Below are 21,155 nucleotides of genomic sequence, written 5' to 3'. Positions count from 1 at the left end.
TGTTTTGTTCCTTTTCATAAAAATATTTAATATAAAGAAGAATACATGAATATTGGATTATGAGAACAAACTAGTAGACCTCTTCTCTTCAACGAAGTTCAAATATAATACATGCTCAAGTGTTTTTACATACACGCAACGCGTGCAACACGCACGATATTGACCAAGTATTTCTTTCTCCCTCTCTCTCTCTCTCTCTCTCTCTCTCTCTCTCTCTATCTATCTTTTTTTTTCTTTTTCTTGTACTGTAATGTTGCACGCGGATTAGATCGGAGCCTTTTGTGAAGACTATATATATATATCATATGACGAAAGCAATTTTGGGAGGGTAGAGGACATTAGAAGAGGGTAAGATGAGAGTTCTCTCTGATATTTTCGACTCATTCTATACTCCTCCCATATTTTTTAGTCATCTCATGCAACCACCAAACTCGACCGGTGCATCCCAAAGGCTCAACTCGATCCGCTTTCGTGGCAACCGTTAAATTGGCTCTTCGGTGGTACGCATCTGTCGCTAATATCCTCTGAACAACCCATTGGCCCTCTCTCTCTCTCTCTCTCGTAGCCTGTACCTTTTGTAGAATTAAAGCTTTAGCTTTTAAACCGTACGTTTACGGGTACCATAAAGTAAAATAATCCTCCATGTTCCTATTGCATTTAAACTCTTGTCTGGTAGTCAAGCAAAATAAATTATTTCCTACGTTTAGTAATGAAATTTCTAGAGCGAGCGATTATTACGAAAGAATTAGACAAGTGGTAGTATAATAATTAATGACTCGTAGCAAAGGAGATACGTACGATAAAATCGTATTCCGTTTGAAGAAAAACACGTGGGCGTTACGTTGCACGAGTACTGTAACGCACCAGTCGTTAAGTTCACTATAACTTGCAATACTTAAAGCGTTTACGCGAACGTGTATCAAGACATACACACACACACACACACATATATAGAAACGAGGTAAGTATACTTGTTTGGTGTACGTGCAACGTATGTCGTTAAATCAACGTACCAAGTTACGTCCGAGTTTTTACACAAGGCTTACGTACTACGTACCATCGATCCTTGCGATGTGAACAGAGATGAGAAAAGATGAGAGAGAGAGAGAGAGAGAGAGAGAGAGAGAGAGAGAGAGAGAGAGAGAGAGAGAGAAGGGGGATGGAGAAAGAAGAAGAAAAAAGTAAAAGAAACGAAAACAAAAATTACGAAGGATGGGCGAGTTCGGGTAGAAATATGTGAGAGCGAAGTTGCAAAGAGAAAAGGGAAATACTAATTACATCGTCGCTTTAAGAGCGGCGCTTGGTATTTAATTACAAGGGAAAAAAAAAGTATGAGAGAGTTTAGCTCGTTTCGGTGATTCGAGACACCTCGGTTATTGTGTTCTTAAGATCATTGTAAATTGAACCCTTTCTGAAACAATCGTTCTTTTTATCTTTTCTAAAACGTATATTATGTAAAAATAAAAGTAAATTATTTATATTCGTATAAAATATATTAAATGATTGATAATTCTGTTATATTTTGAAAGAAAGAATTTTTGTAGCTTTGAAATTTCAAGATAGAGATTACTGGATTTGTATTATTGTTATTAATATATAGGGTTGTTTATAAATTAAAGGTTTATTGAATATATCGTTTGTTAGGAGTTACGATGGAAAAAGAAATATATATCTATATATATTTTATATTATTATACTTTTTATATTTTTATTTTTATTTTTTATATTAAATATATATTTATTTAAAAATGTTTCGTCATTTCGTATGCAAGATATATTTTTAGAGAGCAAAATATAAAATATGCTTAAATTTCCATTAAATCGGAAGTTCAATGATTTTTATTTCTTTTTTCTTCTTTTCTTTTTTATTTTTATTTTTATGTAACACTGTAATTTCTTTAATAAATTGAATATCTCAATCAATTATCTTTTAAAAATTACTAAACATGTATAAGTTAAAAGTTAATATTTAACGAGATAATAGAGTGTATAAACATAAATTTTTATATTTTATATTATTAAAAAAAAAATTTAAGAGATAATGAAAAAATGAAAAAACAAACATATGGAACGATCTTACAATAAATTTAGTTATTAATGGTTATTAAGTGAAAACAAATTTTCAAAATTAATATATAACGAAGAAAAAATAACAATAGCTTACTTAATTAAATAAATGTTTAAAATATTTATTATTTTCTTATACATACAATCGACATCATGTAATCATATTTCCTCGTAAATTTTCTAATATTTCAAATGTTATTAATATTACTATTTTTGCAGTGTCAAAATTTGATATTCCGTTTCAAGAAATAAAAAAAGGACCTTTCATATGTTAAAGATTGTTAATATTTTTCAAAAAAAAAAAAGTTCATCTATACGTGCTTAATAATTTTTTAAAGATAATTGACTAATATATCCAATTAATTAAAAATAACAATATACGATGTTCCTGTAAGAGAAAAAAAAATTAAAAGTCATTAAACATTCGATTTAACCGGCAAATTTTATTTCGTTCTCTTAAAATATATTTGACATGCGAAATTTAAAACTTTTCTTAATATAGTAGTTTAATTATCTTATAAAGATAATTATCTTATAAAGATAATTAAATCCTCAAGAAAAAGGAGTAACTCTCAGAAAAAATAAAATTTTCAATTTTTGTCGCGTTAAATTACAAACACAAAGTCACTAAAGTACTTACTATATCCGCGAATTCATGAATCGTAAATTGATCTCATCTTTAATTAACGAAGCATCGATCATTTAGCCTCAGGATTCGAGGAACTTGAGGAACGCCCAGCCTCTTTCAAGTAAGAACAAATTTCATCGACGCCCAACGTTACGATCTCTTACGTTTCGATTATTTAATCAAGTATTATCGGTGGGTGGAATCTTGGAGTATACGTTACACACTCATACATTTGAAAGATAGTACAAGAAAATTTAGTAGGTTGTAGTCGCTAAACGTGAACCTTATCACGATCGAATTTTTGTTCCCAACTTGAAAGAATCTTTCTCTCCTTCTCTCTCTGTTTCTCGTACGTATATAAAGATCACAATTATCTCGATCTCAATTCCACATACACATATATACATACGTACATAGAGGAGGACGTTTCTTTATTAAGTCGTGAATACGTAAGGCGTAAAAGGGAGGATAAGAAAAAACGAAAAAAAGACAGAGAGATAGATAAAGGAGAAGAAGAAGAAGAAGAAGAAGAAGAAGAAAGAAAGAGATAGATAGATAGATAGATAGAGAGAGAGAGAGAGAGAGAGAGAGAGAGACAAAGTCATCGGGTAAATTACGTTTATTGCCGTCTGCCGTGCGTACAGACCTTTCAAAGGAAGCCTCTGACTCTTCTTCTTTCCTGTTTCACGAGAGAGGTTACGATCCCACCTCGATAGATCCCAAGAAAGGATCGGATGAGGTCAAGGAAGATAGAAAGAAAGAGAGAGAAAGAGAGAGAGAGAGAAGAAAAGGTCTAATCGCCTAAGCGAACCTCACCAAATTACGAGTGATCATCGATCGCAGGTCTCTGCCTTCATTAGGTCCAGTAATTACAATCTCGTCTTTTTTGAGAAACGTCATTCCTATCGGTTTTACGCAACGAGCTGGGCTGTAGCACCTGCAGTGATAGCGATATTTCAACGTTTTAATCCTTCTTTTATCTCTCCCTCTCTTTTTTTTTATTTCTCACTCTCTCTCTCTCTCTCTCTCTCTCTCTCTCTCTCTCTCTCTCTCTCTCTCTCTCTCTCTTCAACGTCTCGTCCATGATGATCGAACGTGTGGAAAGCAAGAAGGAAGCACGCGTAGAAGAACGATCGATCGATGACTTCCCTTTTCCACGAACTTGATCTCTCTCTCTCTCTCTCTCTCTCTCTCTCTCTCTCTCTCTCTCTCACTCTCTGTCCCTCTTTCTTTCTCGTTCTATCTCTGTCTGGTTCTCTACAATCTCGTAAATTTCATCCTGAGCAACGTATAATTATTTTACTGTGCTACTTGGCGCTGACGAGAAAAGACGAGAGAATATTATACTTCGAGATCGATTGAACTCATTACTTCATCATTTTCTTCGTAATCGTAACTCGTAAAGAAAGATCTTTTCTATCTTTCGGAGAAGAACACGCTTTTCTTTGTTTTTTTTTCTTTTTTTTTCTTTTTTATACGTGATATTTTTCGAAATAATACTTGTTTGAAAACGGTGACCCCTGCACGGTGACTTTCGTAATGTATTTCTTATAGGATTGTTCGAACAGTTTTATGTTTTTAGTTTTACAGTTTATAGTTTTTGTATCGATCAAACGTTTTTAAGTGATTTATTTTTAATTTTTTTTTTTAAATCAAGACAATTTTAAATCAAGAATTTCTTTCGAAACTTTTCGAAACTTTCGGATCTTTCTTTTCTATCAGATTGTGATACTAAATACCTAGGAATTTTTGTGTAATCTGAAAATAATAGAATTAATTTAGAATGAGTTTTAAAAAAGGGGATCAATTCTTTAAGTTATTTAGTAACTTTTAGCCCGTCCTTTGTTTCATACGATTCAATTTTATTTATTATTTTAATTACTTAAAGTCGTTCTTTCGTTAATCATTTATAACATTATGTAACTTTGAATATATATGTATGCATATTTTTGAGCAATCTTTTTATTTTCTTATTTTGTCGTCACTAAAAATTAATTGTTAGTTCATAATCAATGTTTAATTTTTGCTTAGTATAGATTACGTTTACAATTAGTATAATATCATTTTCATTATGTGGTACTGGTATACTTTCTCTTAAGAATTTCAATTAATATAATTTACGTAATAAAAGTTTGGTTATATAGAAGGTTTAATTAAATTCCTAATTATTAATCAACTTCGGTGTATCGTTTTATAAAATAAAACGTACGTAACATTGATCATGAAAAATTCAAAATAATTATCTAAACGTCCGATCGAGTGTGTTGCTTACGTTTCGTTGAAATAATTTCAAAATTTCAAGATTTATCTGATATCAAATGTTACATTGTAATTTCTTGAAACTGTTCTCAAAGATAACATTATCGTGCATAATTTGTATTAAAAAAAATATATATAAGATAATATAACATGGATTGATTAAGTGAAACAGAAATATAAGATAAAATAATAAAAACAGTAAGTTTTATATCGAATATTATTTTGAATGTTTCATAATGATAATTACAGATTTTTAATCTTTTTATCTATTCATCAACATACTAATCATTTGATTATTTTCAAACACTGTACGATGTTGGTAAGATGGTCCATTATTTATTTGGATTTTTCTATTTTTTTTAATGAATTGTAATTTTTAGAGTTTATAAGCTTTTAAATACGACCATAAAGAGTTATTTGTATTCTGGATATAGCAAAATTTTAACAAACGATTATTTTTAAAAGAAATTGAGATATACCAAAAAATTTTGGTGTCATAAACGATAACAAAAGTCTAAACAGTACAACAGATACACATGTCAAGAATTTATATAAAAAATCAAATTATATACTACAAACATTTAAATAAACAATTAAAGGTTCCAAAACCAAGTCGTTTTTTATCGGATTTATAATTTAAAAATGGCGGTAATTTCAAACATTTGCCAAAATACATAAAAGAAAGTTTGATACGCAACGAAATTAAACTAAAATAAATAAAAATTATGCAACGTGAATTACGTCGATTGTAATTTTATTCTATCTCAAACCAAACAAAAAAAATGCTGATTGTTGTTTATTTCTCTTCTTTTTTTATAATAAAAATACGTGTCTAACGTCATAACAATTATTATCTAATACTGGATAAAATATGTCAAAAAAAAATTGAATAATCTCCTCTCTCTATTTCAAAATTATCCTAATTATTTGTCATTGAAAATAACCTCTCGTAGGATATACATCATTACTTCTTCTTCATAATCTCTAAAATCGTAAACCACAAGACGATTACGAGTATACTAACGAGTTCGGCGATAAATGAAATTTTTCAATGCGATTTCAATAAACACAAATATCGTTGTAATTACTTACATACCACCAAATCCGCAAGGGTCTATCAACAATTTTCATTAGATCAACTAAAACAAGATAAAATGTATCTTATCAATAACCACGGTGGTGCGCGATTAATAATCACTGAACCTTAATACGATTTATGATGATCGCGTATCTCATCATGGGGGATCAATCAAGTAGGCGTTTCGTTCGCATCGAATTTCTTTTCTTTTTTTCCCCTTTCCTTTTTCATTTTCATTTCTTTATTTTCTATTTCCTTCTCTTCTTCCTCTTCTTCTTCATTTAGCCCAAGACATTAATATATCTCGCCTTGATTTTCAACGTTAGCTAAGAGATGAGAGTAACTCCCACGTTATCGAACTCTTGAGAATCACGTTGTGTGAGAGTCGAAAGGTAAAAGGGGAGGGAGTTGTGGGGTGTTGAGGAGGTGGAGGTTGAGGGTGAGAGAGGGGAGGGGTGGGGAGGGCAGAAGGAGAGGATCCGCGAGATCCGGTTCCTACGATTCTTCGTTGCAGAGCCGGCAGTCTAAAAGGGTTTTGCCGTTCCAGTTTTCTGTTTCGTTATAGACGTCGTCCTGATCGTCGGTAGTTGTCCTCGTCCTCGTCCTCGTTGGTTCTCATCGTAGTCGTCGTAGTCGTCGTAGGTCTTCGAGTCCTTCTTTCCACGTAAGAACCCCGTTGACGGAGGGTCCGAGGTCGAGAGAGCGTAGTGCTTCGCGACCCAAGATCGAATGTGCGATCGAGTGTGTAAGTGCGAGAGCAGGCCACCAGCAAAGCCTCGGACCACCTCGGCCGTTTTGCCCTCCACCGGACCCTATCTCTCTCTCTCTCTCTCTCTCTCCCTCCCTCTCTCTCTCTCTCTCTCTCTCTCTCTCTGTCTATCTTGCCCTTTCTCTCTCTTTTTCTCTTTCTTTCTCCCCTCTCGGCACACAGAGAGAACAACTGCCTCAATCCCGACGACCAAGATCAAAAAGAGAGTCTGAGCCAGGTCTCGACGACCGCCGCGGAAAGAATGCGTGGGCCGGACATAATGATTCGGACTTTGTCGGCTGCTGCCAGCCGTACCGATGATCGTCTTCGAATCTTTAACCAACTCTCCCTCCCACCTTTCTTTTTATTTTTATTTTTTCTTTTCTTTTTTTTTTTGTTATCCTATTTCTTCCCTTTTCTCTTTTCCCTTTGGCCTTTTAACTTCGATTTCTTTCGAATTTGAATCCGTATAACGCTTCCGTTTTTAATGAACTATGATCGTTGTAACGAATTATACTCTTTTTATTTTGACGTTTTTGTTTTTCATTGCTGTTTCTTTTTTCTTCGTTTTTCTTTTTCTTATTTTTATTTTATATACTGGTTATATATGCTTCGTGGCATATCTTGCATTTTTTGTAGATACTATATATGCAGATATTATGATTATGTGCAATTATGTGCAATTCGTTGATAAATTGTAACGGTTAAGCATTCCTTGCTTATTTTTTTATGTGAATTAATTTGTTTCGTTATCATGGTGTTAATAATGACAAGAGATAATTAGTGATATTAGAAAAGTATCGATGAAATATTTTTTTGAAATAACTAAATAATTATGAAAATGATAAATATGAATATTTTCCAGAATGAATTTTGTGCATGATCTAATCGGATTTCTTTGCTAAATATCATACTTGAAGATAGTATTGTATGTATTTTGAAAAAACATATATATTGACTTAGAGAAGTAATGTCGGAGTTCTCAAAATTTTTTATGTTTGTATAACGAACACTAACATATTTTTTTCTAGAACTTCTTTAACCAAGTTATTTTTAATAGTATAAATAATATTTAATCTAATATACTTTATTGGAATACTATATTATGCTTTACTATACCTACGTAATATAAATATAGTTTTTATATAATATACTATTTATGTATTATAATATAATATAATATAGTATATAGACTATATTATATTGTGTATACTATGTATATAATATTATATAATATTTATAATATATAATATATATAATATATTAGTATAAAAGTATTATACAAAACTAGTATACTGATATACGATTAATATACCATATTACACATGCTAAATTAATATAAAAATAGTATTCACTACAATATACTTAATACAGTAAAATTTCAAAATTCCTAAAATGCTGAAATTACTTTCTGACCAATTTAACGATTCTAAAAAAGACATCCTTTAAAATGAAATATTATTAACATAAAAAATATTAGAAAAATTATTAATTATTAAAAATTAAAATTTGAAATGATTATTAAAAATTTTAATTATCAGAAATTAAAACAACATAAAAAAGAAAATAAAAACAAAAAATAATTAACTTGAGAAATATAATTAAAACTAAAATGTCGGATCGGTAATATATTAATTTCATTTTACTCGACTATTATTTTTTTCGAAAGCTCGATTACATACACATGATTAGATTCCGTTTTAACCGTATCGGTTTACCTAAGATCAATTATCGAGACAGACTCTGACGAGATGGTCGCCTCGATCGTCGCCATTGTTCTCTTTCCCGATGTTTCTCGACTAACCGGCACTCGATAAATACCACGAAGATGTAGGCGGCGATCTTGCTTGTAAGATCAACGGAATCTTCGCAGTATTACAGGAAAGGAAACTCAAACGTTTTCTACTTTGCATCGAAAGCCATCTTCTTCGATGTATCGAGGTAAATACGTATCTACCTATCGTACCCTATTGTTCAGTTTTTATTTCTCGAAAGAATTCGTTCAATTCGACTGAAATGGACATTTCTTAAAAAGCTACTTCGAATATTTTCTTTTGATCGTTTAAATTAGTTACTACTAAAATATTTTTCGAATATTCGAGTACTCGAAAAGATACTTGGATTAATGAAAAATAATCTAGTATGTTTCACTTCAAATATTTCTACATCAGGTATTCACAAATGTTTATCGATTTATTTGGAATTATAGATATCGTTGTCTTTGTCTTATAAGGTATTGTAAAACGATTGTAATTTTTTATGTAACAAAGAAAAAAGAAGTGAAATAAAAAAAGGACTTTTTATGGTATGCGATATGGCTATAATCGAGTATAGTTAATTCGGATCTATCTTTTCGAATACTCGAGTACTTAACTTTTGCAGTTATTTCATGATCAATTATTTCATAATCATTTCTGTAGTCGATTAACGAATGTTGTAGTCATAGTACTTGCAATCATTAATCGATTAATTATTGTTAAGGTAAATCAATGATCATAATTACTTTTGTAATTTGCAATCATAAATCAATAATTTCTAAATCATTCGTTAATTTAATTTTTCATTCATCAAATTTAATTTTTCAATTTATAATTCTTTAGAAACTTTTTCTATTATAAATAATTTATATATCATTAGGATCAATAATGCATATTTGTCCAATGAAAATTATACAAATATGTTTTACGCTTATAAAATTTTTTATATCGCCCAATTTTCTAAATTTCTATAATTCTTCATATTATTTATTAATAAATGTAATATATGACATTCTCCTATACGAAGAACAACGAAATTGAAATATTTTCAATTAAAATTCATTGTGACAAATAAAAAAAATCATAATCAATAATCAGAGTAAATAAACAATTTATTAGAATTGTGTTTTATACACAAATAATAAATATGTACGTTTCACAAAATATTAACAATATTTTATTTAAAAATAAATCAAAAGCATAATTGCTATATGATTAATGATTAATAAATTAACTATGACCATTGCGATTAGATGACTTTAATTATTTCTCTTATTCATTAATCAATAATTACTGATTATTAAATAATAGTTAATAGCTTGATTTCATATTAATCTTAATCTTCGATTCTTAATTATGTCACATTTTGCACAATTTCATCAAAATCAAATAAATTATCAAATAAAACAAACTGATAGTTTGAAATAAAAGTTAAAAACAAACTATCACTTACGCATACGTACACGAATATCAAAATAAATAATGTGTTGGAACTATGTTACAAACATATACAAATAATAAACATATATTTTCCACATAGTATTAACAATATTGTTATTAGAAATAAACCAGAAGTGTAATTATTTGTTTTTAGAAATAAATCAGAAGTGTAATTATTACACGATTAATGATTATTAAATTAATCGTTGATTACGTTAATCATCACGTGATCTTTGATTACGTGATGTTAATTACTTCTCTAATTCATTCATCAATCATTCGTAATTAATAGACTCATTACTATTTTTAAATTTTATTTTAGTAATTTTAATCTATTTAGTAATATTAATTATGATCTTCGATCATTAATCAGATTACGTTTTGTCCAATTTTGTCCTCCATCGAATAAAACTCCAGTAATCTTTTATATCTCGAGATAAAAATAGAGTTGAAGGGATTATTTTGACATAATTATTTTACTTCAAATCGTTTCAAAATAAGTTCATGGAAAATTTTCTTAGATCGAATTTTTTAAATGGACCACCAGCAACAAACAATTTAAAAGCTATTCGAAAGAAGCTGCGAATTAAATTCGTAACCAAGTAGACGATTTTACGAGTATTCGTTCGAAACATTCTCTCTCTTTCTTTCTCTATCTCTGTCTCTATCTGTCTCTCTCTCTCTCTCTCTCTCTCTCTCTCTCTCTTTTTCTATGCTTCGTGGGGTGAGGTCACATTAGCCTAATCGTTCGAAGATGGTCTGCCACAAATAAATTGGCTTATTTGCATGAGAATTAAGAAATCCCCTGTGGAATCCGTAAGCTTCGCAATCTATCGGTTTACGCATCTATAGGAAAAAAATAAAAAAAAGAAAAGAATTCAACTATTCGAAAACTTCGAAAGTGTGCCGAAAATTCGTATTTTCGAAATCTTTATATTATCGACATTTTTTTTTTTTAATGATTGGTTTCTTCTTGTTTCTTTTTTTCTCGCAAATTTTGTATATTTTAATTTGACGAAACTTTATTCATTAAATTGTAACATGTATGTCTATATATTTTTATAACAATGGAAATTATTTTTAATTGTGAATTATCATTACTGTTGATTAAATGAAAAAAAGAAATCTAATTATTAGAAAATTTCGAACCTGTTTCAAATATTTTTGAAATCTTTATATTATCGATAGTTTTTTAATGATTCGTTTTTTCTTGTTTTCTTTTCTCATAAATCTTGTATCTTTTAATTTGATGAATTTTTATTCATTAAATTGTAACGTGCACTATATATTATATATTTATATATTTTTATTACGTTTCGTTGTAACGAACGGGAATTATTTTTAGTTGTGAATTATTATTACTATTGCGATTAAAAAAGGAGAATCAAACTATTCGAAAACTTCAGAAGTGTGCCGAAAATTCGTATTTTCAAAATCATTACGTTATCGACATTTCTTGAATTATTCGTCTTTTCTTGTTTCTTTTTCTCACAAATTTTGTATTTTATAAGTTGACGAATTTTTATTCACTAAATCTTGACATGTACATTCGTTATATGTACGTTAACTATAAAAACAATTTTTTTAATATTGATTATTTGATAATTTCATAATTTTGAATTATTATTAACCATTAATTTCACATTAATTTTAAACGTATATATTAATTTTACCTATAAATTATTATTACCACTGCGATTAAAAAAAAAAAGGAAGAAAGAAAAAAAGAAAAAAAATTCAAGAGGTATAATCGATAAATAAAAATCGATAAATATAATAAAAGTATGTCGGTATTTCGATAGAGAGGAAAAGTAAAATGAGGAAGATTTATAAAAGTCGAACGAAACTGGTAAGACTCGAACAACTCATAAATCTAAACGAGCGGTAGACTAATGTAAGCGTTAAATTAGACGATCCTTATCCAACCGCAAAATCTTCGTGCGTTATGCGAGCCCCGTAAAGTAGTAAGAATATCTTTATTAAGTCTTAAGTCGAGGTGATTCGAGGAACGCGAAGGCGAGAAGTCGTCGAGTCGGTTTCCGTTTTCGGGGAAGCCATGATTGCGAATGTTACTTCGGCGTACCTGCGAATATAATGTCGTAGAAAGTATTGCCCTGTCATAAATATTCGTCCGTTATCTTCTCACTTTCACATATGTCCAAAACGATGATGTTTGATCTTAAGATGAACCACGAGTATCGGCTTTCGTCTCATCTTCAAAGCTTAACGAATTAAGAATTTCTTTTAAACGAATTATAAATTTAAACTTTAAGAATATAAAAAAGAAGAGAACAATTTTAATACGATTCAGATTACATAAATAATGTAAATAATGAGGTGGAATTAATTAAAATCGAATGAATAATAAAAAATGAGGAGAAAGGATAAATGAAAAGACAATAAAATTAAGGAAATAAAATAATACGGAATAAAAGGATAATCTATCAATAATGAAAGTTAGAAAGTGAGATATAATAAAACGAAATAATTCAATAATACATTAGAAAGATAAGAAACAATGAAATAAAATAGAATATATTAATGAAATAATAAATAATAATACAAAATATGTAGATGTAATAAAATATGATAATAGATAATAAAAAATGTAAAAAAGATAAAAAAAGGAATTAAAATACTCAAATAAAACTATAGCAACCAAAAGAACAACAAAGAAGTTACCAAAAACTTTTAAAATATAATTAATAAATAAAGAGCTAATGATAAAGAGATGACAAAAGCAAAGGAAAAGATTAAAAACTTTCGGAATAACGAGCAATAAAGAGTAAGAAAAATAAAATGATACAAACAAAACTGAACTAAAAACTGAAACTAAAACTGATTTATCTACAGATAAAAATATTATACCAATGATCTTCAGATAATCTTTCGTCTATATAAATTAATAATAGATAAATTATTACTAATTTATAATAAAAATCTAAGATAATAAAAGCCTGAGATAAAAATCTAAAAAGATAATTTATAATAAATAAACTATTACAAATTATCTTCGAACTGACATGTAGACGTTTTAAATGTCTCGATTTAAAAAAAAATAAATAAAATAGCATAAAATAAAAGATAAAAATAGTTGACTTTGCAATGAATATACTCTCTCTCTCTCTCTCTCTCTCTCTCTCTCTCTCTCTCTCTCCCCCTCTCTCTCTCTCTCTCTGTTTCTGATATGTAAAGATAAACCGTTATTCGCGCAGTAAACTAAACGGCCACGCGCGTTCTTTTCTCGCGACTTGCTTCCGGCGACGCTAAAACGAAGAAGAAGAGACCTTTCGAAGGCGTGCGTCCGCCTTCGATCGTCAGCATGACGCTCTGGCACACGTAAGTACTTACTATAGGAACGTTCCGTTCCCCCTTATATCCCCGAAGGCACGACGATAATTTCGAGTGTTTATGAGATCCGGAGTGTTTGTAAGAAGGCGCGGTGGCCAAGAGGACGGCGCCTTTACGGCCGTTTTATGGCGGCCATTATCCCGCGGCGGATTCCCGAAACTAGAAACGAAAAAGAGCGCCTGTTGTTACTCGCCGTCGACCGAAAGATGAACGACGAGTGTAGTCTAGTTAAAGAGGAAACTTTGTGTCTACTATTTCTGTTTCCCAAATGCTTGTCAGTGGAAAAAGAAGAGGGAGAGAGAGAGAGAGAGAGAGAGAGAGAGAGAGAGAGAGAGAGAGGGAGAAAAAGAGAAAGAGTTTTCTATAAGATTTATCGATCTTACATACCGTTGTACAAGCTGATAAGAAAGACTCATAAAACTGGTTATATATGTATATACACAGTTACACACATATATACATATACATATATATATATAAAATATACACATATACATATTATATATATATAAATATATTTATTCATGTAAATAAATAAAAATAAGATGAAATAATATGTATATGTAAAATAAAATAAAATAGGATATAGTAATAAATTAATAAATAATAAAATATATTATGCATAAAGATAATATAAATATATTGCAATATATATAACATATAATAATATAATACAATAATACAATAATAATATAAAAATACATATATATATATATTCTATATTTATATTCTATATATATATATATATATATATATATATATATATATACAGTATATCTTCATCATATATCATTTTATTATTTTCTTTTACATATTTAGCATAATCAGGTTATAAATGGTTAATGACTTTTTATCTCTTTCTATAATAATCTTTGATTTAGTTTTAAACGAAATAATAGAAAAATACACTACGATAATAAAATAGTAATACAGTGATAACGTAATAAATAATACAATATATGTGTGTATATACTATTATCAAATTTTATACATTACATTCGAAAAAAGATATAAAAATAAGTCAAAGATCATTATAGAAAGAGATAAAAGAAAAGGGAGTCATTAACCATTTATAACACCTATAACATCTAAAACTTTGAAAGTATACATTCATCATACGAAAGATTAATTTGTCTGTATTTTTGGAAATCTTATTTTATTTCGTAGCAGTAAATTTTGACTTAGCACTTCATTATTATTATATTATAATATTGTTTCTAATTAATACATGAAGTTTCTCTATAACATTTTTTAATAAATATTTTTTAAATCAAAGTGTAGATATCGTTCAAATCTTATTGTTTTTTCTTTTCTCTTAACATAAACAGTGATTATCCGTTTTTTATTTTTTGTATTATTAATGAGTAGGAAAGAGATTATATAATTATTATAAAAATCCGTTTGCCAAAATTCTTTTTTTTTTCATTGCTTTTATGTTATAATTTAAATGTCATTTTTGTAAATTCGTGTGTTTTTTTTTGTCCAACTATACCACGTCAAGATCAAAGATTTTTTACATTAGATTACAAAGGTTTGCTTGCAAAACTAGTTATAGTAGACAGATTACATATATCATATTTTATTCTAAAATCGAAGATAATTATAGAGACAAAGATTGAAAGAGAAAGAAAGAGACAGTCGTTAATTTCGTATAACATCATATAACTTCGTAATTATATTTTTTTACAGATATTTATATCTATATTTTTGAAATATTATTTCATTGTGTAAGACAGTTACTCTTTCATAATTAAGTAATTTGTTTATAATAATTTATAGTTTCTAATTCTCAATTCAGAATGTATATTATTACAAAATTCCTTTGGAAATGATAAATAAGAATTTTTTAATTTTAATTTAAATATTCACTATTTGTTATTTTTATATTATATCAATCAGCAAGAAACTAACTACATTGTATGAAAATAATAAAAATTTGTATATGCAATAGTTATATTCTTGTTTACGATGGTTCAACAATTTTATTTCTTATTTTTTTCTAACTACTTTTTTTTTAATTTGTTGTTTGATTTATATGTTAGATTTTTTTGAGGGTGCATTATTTTTGATAAGATTATCGCAGATAATTTGAAGAAAATGATACAAATTTTTTTCTCGAAAATGCATTTAGATAAATAATTCAAAAAATTGAAAATGAATTGAAAAATATTTCGGAAAAAAGTTATTTGTTATTTCTTCCTTTTTTTTATAGAATATTTGCCATTAAAAAAAGAAAATATAACTTCCTATTCGAAAAAAATGATAACTTTAAATGACTTACAAACCTTCGATTAAATAAAAACCATACAAATATCAATTAACCAAAAAATTTTATATTATTTATTCAATCTTCAGAATAGATAAAGCTTATCTGAACAAACTTTATTAAATATTAAAAAAAAAAATTGTTGTGTTACCGAGATAAATATCTCTAATACTATATTTTGAATTTCATATATGGTAATGAACAAGATAATGTAAAAATAAAGAAAAAAGGAAAAAAAAAGAAAAAACAAATAAATCGGGAGACTGTCAAGCTTATATATTCGTTCGACATTGTATAAATATTATCGACAATAATATGAAATCTATAAATAGATCATTATCTGACAAAAGAAACACTACGTTACAAGAATCATTGATAATAAAATGAAATCCATAAATAAATCCTTATCGAAGAAAAACATACTACAGTAAAGAAACTATCCTACAAAATGAATCCTTTGAAACTATTCCATGAAAAGGTATTCTTTCTCGTGACCTTCAGACATTTTGTACCGTACTTTAGAAGATTACTATAAGGAAAGTTTGGTTTTTGTTGCTAAGTATTTCACGTGCTTATTTATAAAAAAATTATATTATGCATGTATACTATACGCTATATTGTCCTTTAGGAACTATTTTTGTTTTTTATTAAAAAAAGGATATAAAAATAAATTGTAGATCAATTGTCCGTATTTTATAAAAAGAAAAGAAAAAGAAATAAAAAGAAATTATATCATATGTTACATACGACTATTAAAGTTACGAATCATTTCTTTTTATAAAAATAAAGAGAAAATATACTATGTATATATAATATATTTAAAGTATATGTATATATACTGTATCTTTAAAAAAAAAAACGATTATAACTTTGGGCATATGTAACATGTAATATAATATTTTTAATTATAATTATATATATTATATTTTTATATATATAATATATTTAATATAATTATATATATATATTATATGAATATATACATATTAATATAATTATTAATATACTCTAAATTTAATTGCTTGATTTACTTTATCATTATACAATCATTTGTTTAATAACAAATCAACTTATAAATCAATTGTTCCCATTTGAAATTTAATCGCTCGATATATTCGATAAATACAATTCGTATTCGTTATTGTTCGCTTTAATATTATATATAAAAAAATTATGATGCTTGCAAGAAATTTATATTGATAAACATTATTTATAAACATTTTACAAGACGAGCGATTTAACGATCCGTTATTCACGAAGTGTCCTGGAATTTATCAGAGCTCGTAAAAAGGGGCGTCCTGGCGAACTCGAGTAGCATTAGAGAAAGAGAAGAGGTACTCGAGTAGAGGGGCCAGATTGCGCCTGATCTTGAGATGGGAATAAAGAACGTAACGTAAACGAGAGTGAAATTCTTTTTCTCCCACCCTCCACTCCCACTCTCCTCCTCTCTTCTCTCTCTTCTTCGTTTTCACCCTACTCTTTCATTTTTTGTCTTGCGCTCGATAACGCTAATTAGGCACAAGGAAACACGTATCTCATTAGTCGACAATCGTCTTTTTGGATTTTATTTTTATTTCGATCTTTATTTTTTTTTATCTTTCTTTCTCCTTTCTCTTTTTTTCTTTTTTTTGTTGGTTTTTTTTTTTTTTTGGTTTATCTGTATTACTTGAACATACTGACGCGAGCCGGAAGTCTCTTGACTTATTTCTCGCGCAGTTGGAGATCTTCCATTGGTTGACTCGTTTTATGACAAACATGACCTTGGATCTCTAACGAGATTGTTACTACAGACTCAGGAGAACGAATTAAAGATAGAGATAGAGATAGAGATAAATAGATAGATAGATAAACGGAGAAAGAGAGAGAAAGAGAAAGAGAGAGAGAGATGATTTGAAACTTTCAAATAGATGAAACAAGTGTGCCATGTTAACCATTTGTCTAATTTTCTAATCAATGTTATCCAAGCGAAATTTTTGAACCGTCGTTATTTTTCTTTTTCTTTCGCTTTTCTTTTTAAATAAAATATATAATAAAATATAAAACATATTTTGCAATAATAAAACATTTTTTAATAAAATATAAGTACTCTCTTATTCCTTGTATCATAGAAAACATAATTATAATAATTCATCAAAAAAGAAAATAATAATTTATCAGATTTATCGGCTACCAGATCATTTCGATAAATGAATCATAATCGTAACAACGTAAAGGTGAAAAAAGAAAGTGGACACGATGTCGTAAACTCTGTCATAATTTATGATTTATCTTAACATATATGTACATACGTATGGACATTTGTGTTCAAAAAAAAGGAAAGAGAGAAAAAAAAGAGAACAAAAAAAGCTGTAAAGTTAAAGTCGAAATAGTCAAGCAAGGTTTCGATGGTGGCTACTCTTATTAGACGCTTTTATGTTTATTACGTTCTACGAGGCTACGAAAAAAAAAAAATCGAATAAGCTGTCGCCTCGTCCAAAAAGGAGTTAACGATGTTCGATAAATCCTGGAAAGGGTCTTCCACACCTTTCTTATTTTTTTTTTTTTTTTTACAGGATCGATCGTTTTCAAAGACGAGAAAGGTTCCGATAATTTTAGAAAGAGAAAGCTTCGCTTACGTATATATGAAAGGAGGAGGAGGGTGGTGAATGGTGAGGTAGTCGAAGAAAGAGACTAAATACAGGTTCGAAAAGCAGAAACGAATTATCTACGATACCAATCCTCTTTCTCCTCCTCATCCTTATCCATCTCATTCTCTCTCACTTCCTCCTCCTTCTTCTTCTTTTTCTTCTTCTTTTTCTTCTTCTAATTCTCAACCTCCTTCTCCATTGCTCCATGGTGAGTCCGTGAGGAGGAAAGGCGGTCTCTTTGATGTTCTTTTTATTCGTTTTTTTTTTTAGCTAGCTTGGGAAAATGATCGAAATCCTTTCGCCCTTTAAGCTAACTCTCCCCTTCTTCGTGTTTGTCATTCTTTTCTGTCTTTCTCTATCTTTCTGTATTTCATTCTTCCTTGGATCTTAAATGTCTCTATCAATAGTTGCTTGAGTTTATGGGTTTAGGAGTCACATTAGATTGCGATCTAATAAGAGGAGACTACGGTGTAAAATTCAGAGAATTTTATTCGTAGAATAATATTTTAATTTTAGGTGTAGCTGATAATGTGATGGGAATGTTGAGTTTTAAGAGATAGTTTGGATTATTGGATTGGATAATAAGTAGTAGTGTAATTCTTTGTGTTTTATATTAAAATTTTATATCTAATATTTCTTTTTTTTTATTATAGTTAATATGATATAATTATTGATGAAATGTGATTAATAATTAAATTAATAAATAAATATAAATTTAAATGTAAAATTAATGTGTATATATGTGGGTGTAAAAAAATTTTTTTTTGATTACAATTTTATATCTAATTTTTTTTCAGTTATAATGAATGACATAATTATTGACTAAATATAATTAATAATTAGATTAATGAATAAATGTAAATTTAAATGTAAAAATAGAAAAATTATATATATATATATATATATATATATATATATATGTAAACAAATTTTGTTTTAATTAAAATTTTATTTTCATTTTTTATGTTATTATTTTTTATATTTTATATTTAAATATAAGGAATGTTGTAAGACATATTTTTTAGTGAAAATTCCGAGATTATTAGCTGATCTAATATTTTACATTATTTCTTTTACCATTCCCATTCTTTGTCATTACTTTTATGAAAAGGACTATTTTTCTCTCTCTTTCTCTATTTCATTCTTTCTTGAATCTTAAATGTCTGTCAATAGTTGGTTGAATTTATGGGTTTAGGAGTCACATTAGATTGCGATCTAATAAGAAGTCACTATGGTATAAAATTAAGATTTTTAGGTATAACTGATAATCTGGTGGAATTGTTGAATTTAAATGAATTTTTAAATATTGAATTGAACAACAAAATAATGTCGCCATTTTCCATATTATATATTTAAATTTTATATTCAATGTTCTTTTTATAAATAAATATTAATACATGAATATAACAAAGTATATAAATATACAAAAATATTTTTTTCTTTTTTAATACAAATTTTATATATTGTTATTTTCCTACATTTTATATTCTGATAAATCGACCGTATACAATTTGTTAAATGAACAATTGAAACTGAGAAAATCTATATCATAGATAATTAATCTATTTTAATCGAGGAGAGGGAAAAAAGGACTCGAAAAATTTGTAATATCTCGGGCACCTTGAAACAGTAAATACGTTAGTGTTAATATACACATATCAAAATTAGTCAATTTATGAATTAATTCATTATCTCATTTTTCTCGTTAATAAATTCAGATATCGATAACAATATTAATAGCAAAAAATGACACGAATTCGTTATTTCTCGAAGACGATAACAAAATATTATCACACAGAAAGATAACTCTTAATACCAAGAAATATACGGAGTAAACAACGTGAAAGATTAACATAATCGGTACATTTATTTCGATCAAACATAATACTAGTATATTTTGAAGAATAAGATAATCGTAGTATTTTAGAATCATTAAGATTTATCGTAGATCTTTTAAATTTATTTATCGAATGTACATGTACATATATATATATATACATACATACATGCATACATAGATACATATTGTACATTTACACACACACACATACAAACGAATATAAGTACGTGAGAATGATATCGATTGAATAGTTGACCTTGAATTTCTCCCGAATGTCTGTGTGCATAGACTAACAAGAAGCTGTCATGGCCGTCGTATTAACAATTGACGTGTTCGAATTAATTGAAGGTCAAAAAAAAAAACAACTACGAAATAAATTGTCCATTATCATCATTTTTTTCTTTTTCTTTACCTTTTTTTTTTTTTCTTAAGTATTTAACCAAATACGCATTGTCATCAAAGTAATGATGTAAAAATGTATGTTTATATGATATTTACATAAATTTTCAAGGTAAAAAACGGGGGAGTATTAAATATTATCTCTTGCATTCGTTGATTATTAAGAAAAAAAAAAAGAAGAAAAAATGGATGGGTTTTTTCTTTCCGCGTTTATTTAACAATGCGTATAACTTCGAGCAAACAAACTCTGTCGAATATTATGACTGCTTCCTTTCCTTTTCTCAAAAAATGACTCACTCTTTATCTCTTCGTTTGCGAACCTGATCGAACCATAGATTAATCTCGTCTCGTTGTATAGTCGACAGAAAATAATACGAGCTTTATATAACATTCTCGAAATAGTACATAATGTATAGGATACACAAAGTATCTACGGTATTTTCCAAACGTTTTACAAAGTACGTGAATATTATTCGATTATCATTTTTATGCGATTATTAAAGATTTATGTACTTCCCCGAGTGATTATAATTGAAAAAAGTTCTTTGAATGAATTAATTTTTTTTCTTTTTTTTTCTCTTATTTTCCACGAAAAAAGATAAATATCTTATCCTTAAACTTTAAAGCAAAAATAACAAATAATTCTCATCGTCATTTCACGATACTAGGAAAAATTTATTTTCATATCAGTCGTT

General features: G+C 28.1%; 2 protein-coding genes across 3 annotated transcripts in view; one reads left to right on the top strand and one right to left on the bottom strand.

The window, feature by feature from the left end:
- The window catches only part of LOC127071080 (L-lactate dehydrogenase-like), a 241,814-nt gene that overhangs the window by 29,532 nt on the left and 191,127 nt on the right, over nt 1-21,155 (top strand). The gene's annotated exons all lie outside the window — the stretch shown is intronic.
- The window catches only part of LOC127071075 (protein bunched, class 2/F/G isoform-like), a 142,508-nt gene that overhangs the window by 97,498 nt on the left and 23,855 nt on the right, over nt 1-21,155 (bottom strand). The window lies entirely within an intron of this gene.

This window comes from Vespula vulgaris, chromosome 20 (genome assembly GCF_905475345.1).
Source record: "Vespula vulgaris chromosome 20, iyVesVulg1.1, whole genome shotgun sequence".
Taxonomy (NCBI): domain Eukaryota; kingdom Metazoa; phylum Arthropoda; class Insecta; order Hymenoptera; family Vespidae; genus Vespula; species Vespula vulgaris.
This window is presented reverse-complemented; position numbering and strand designations above follow the sequence as displayed.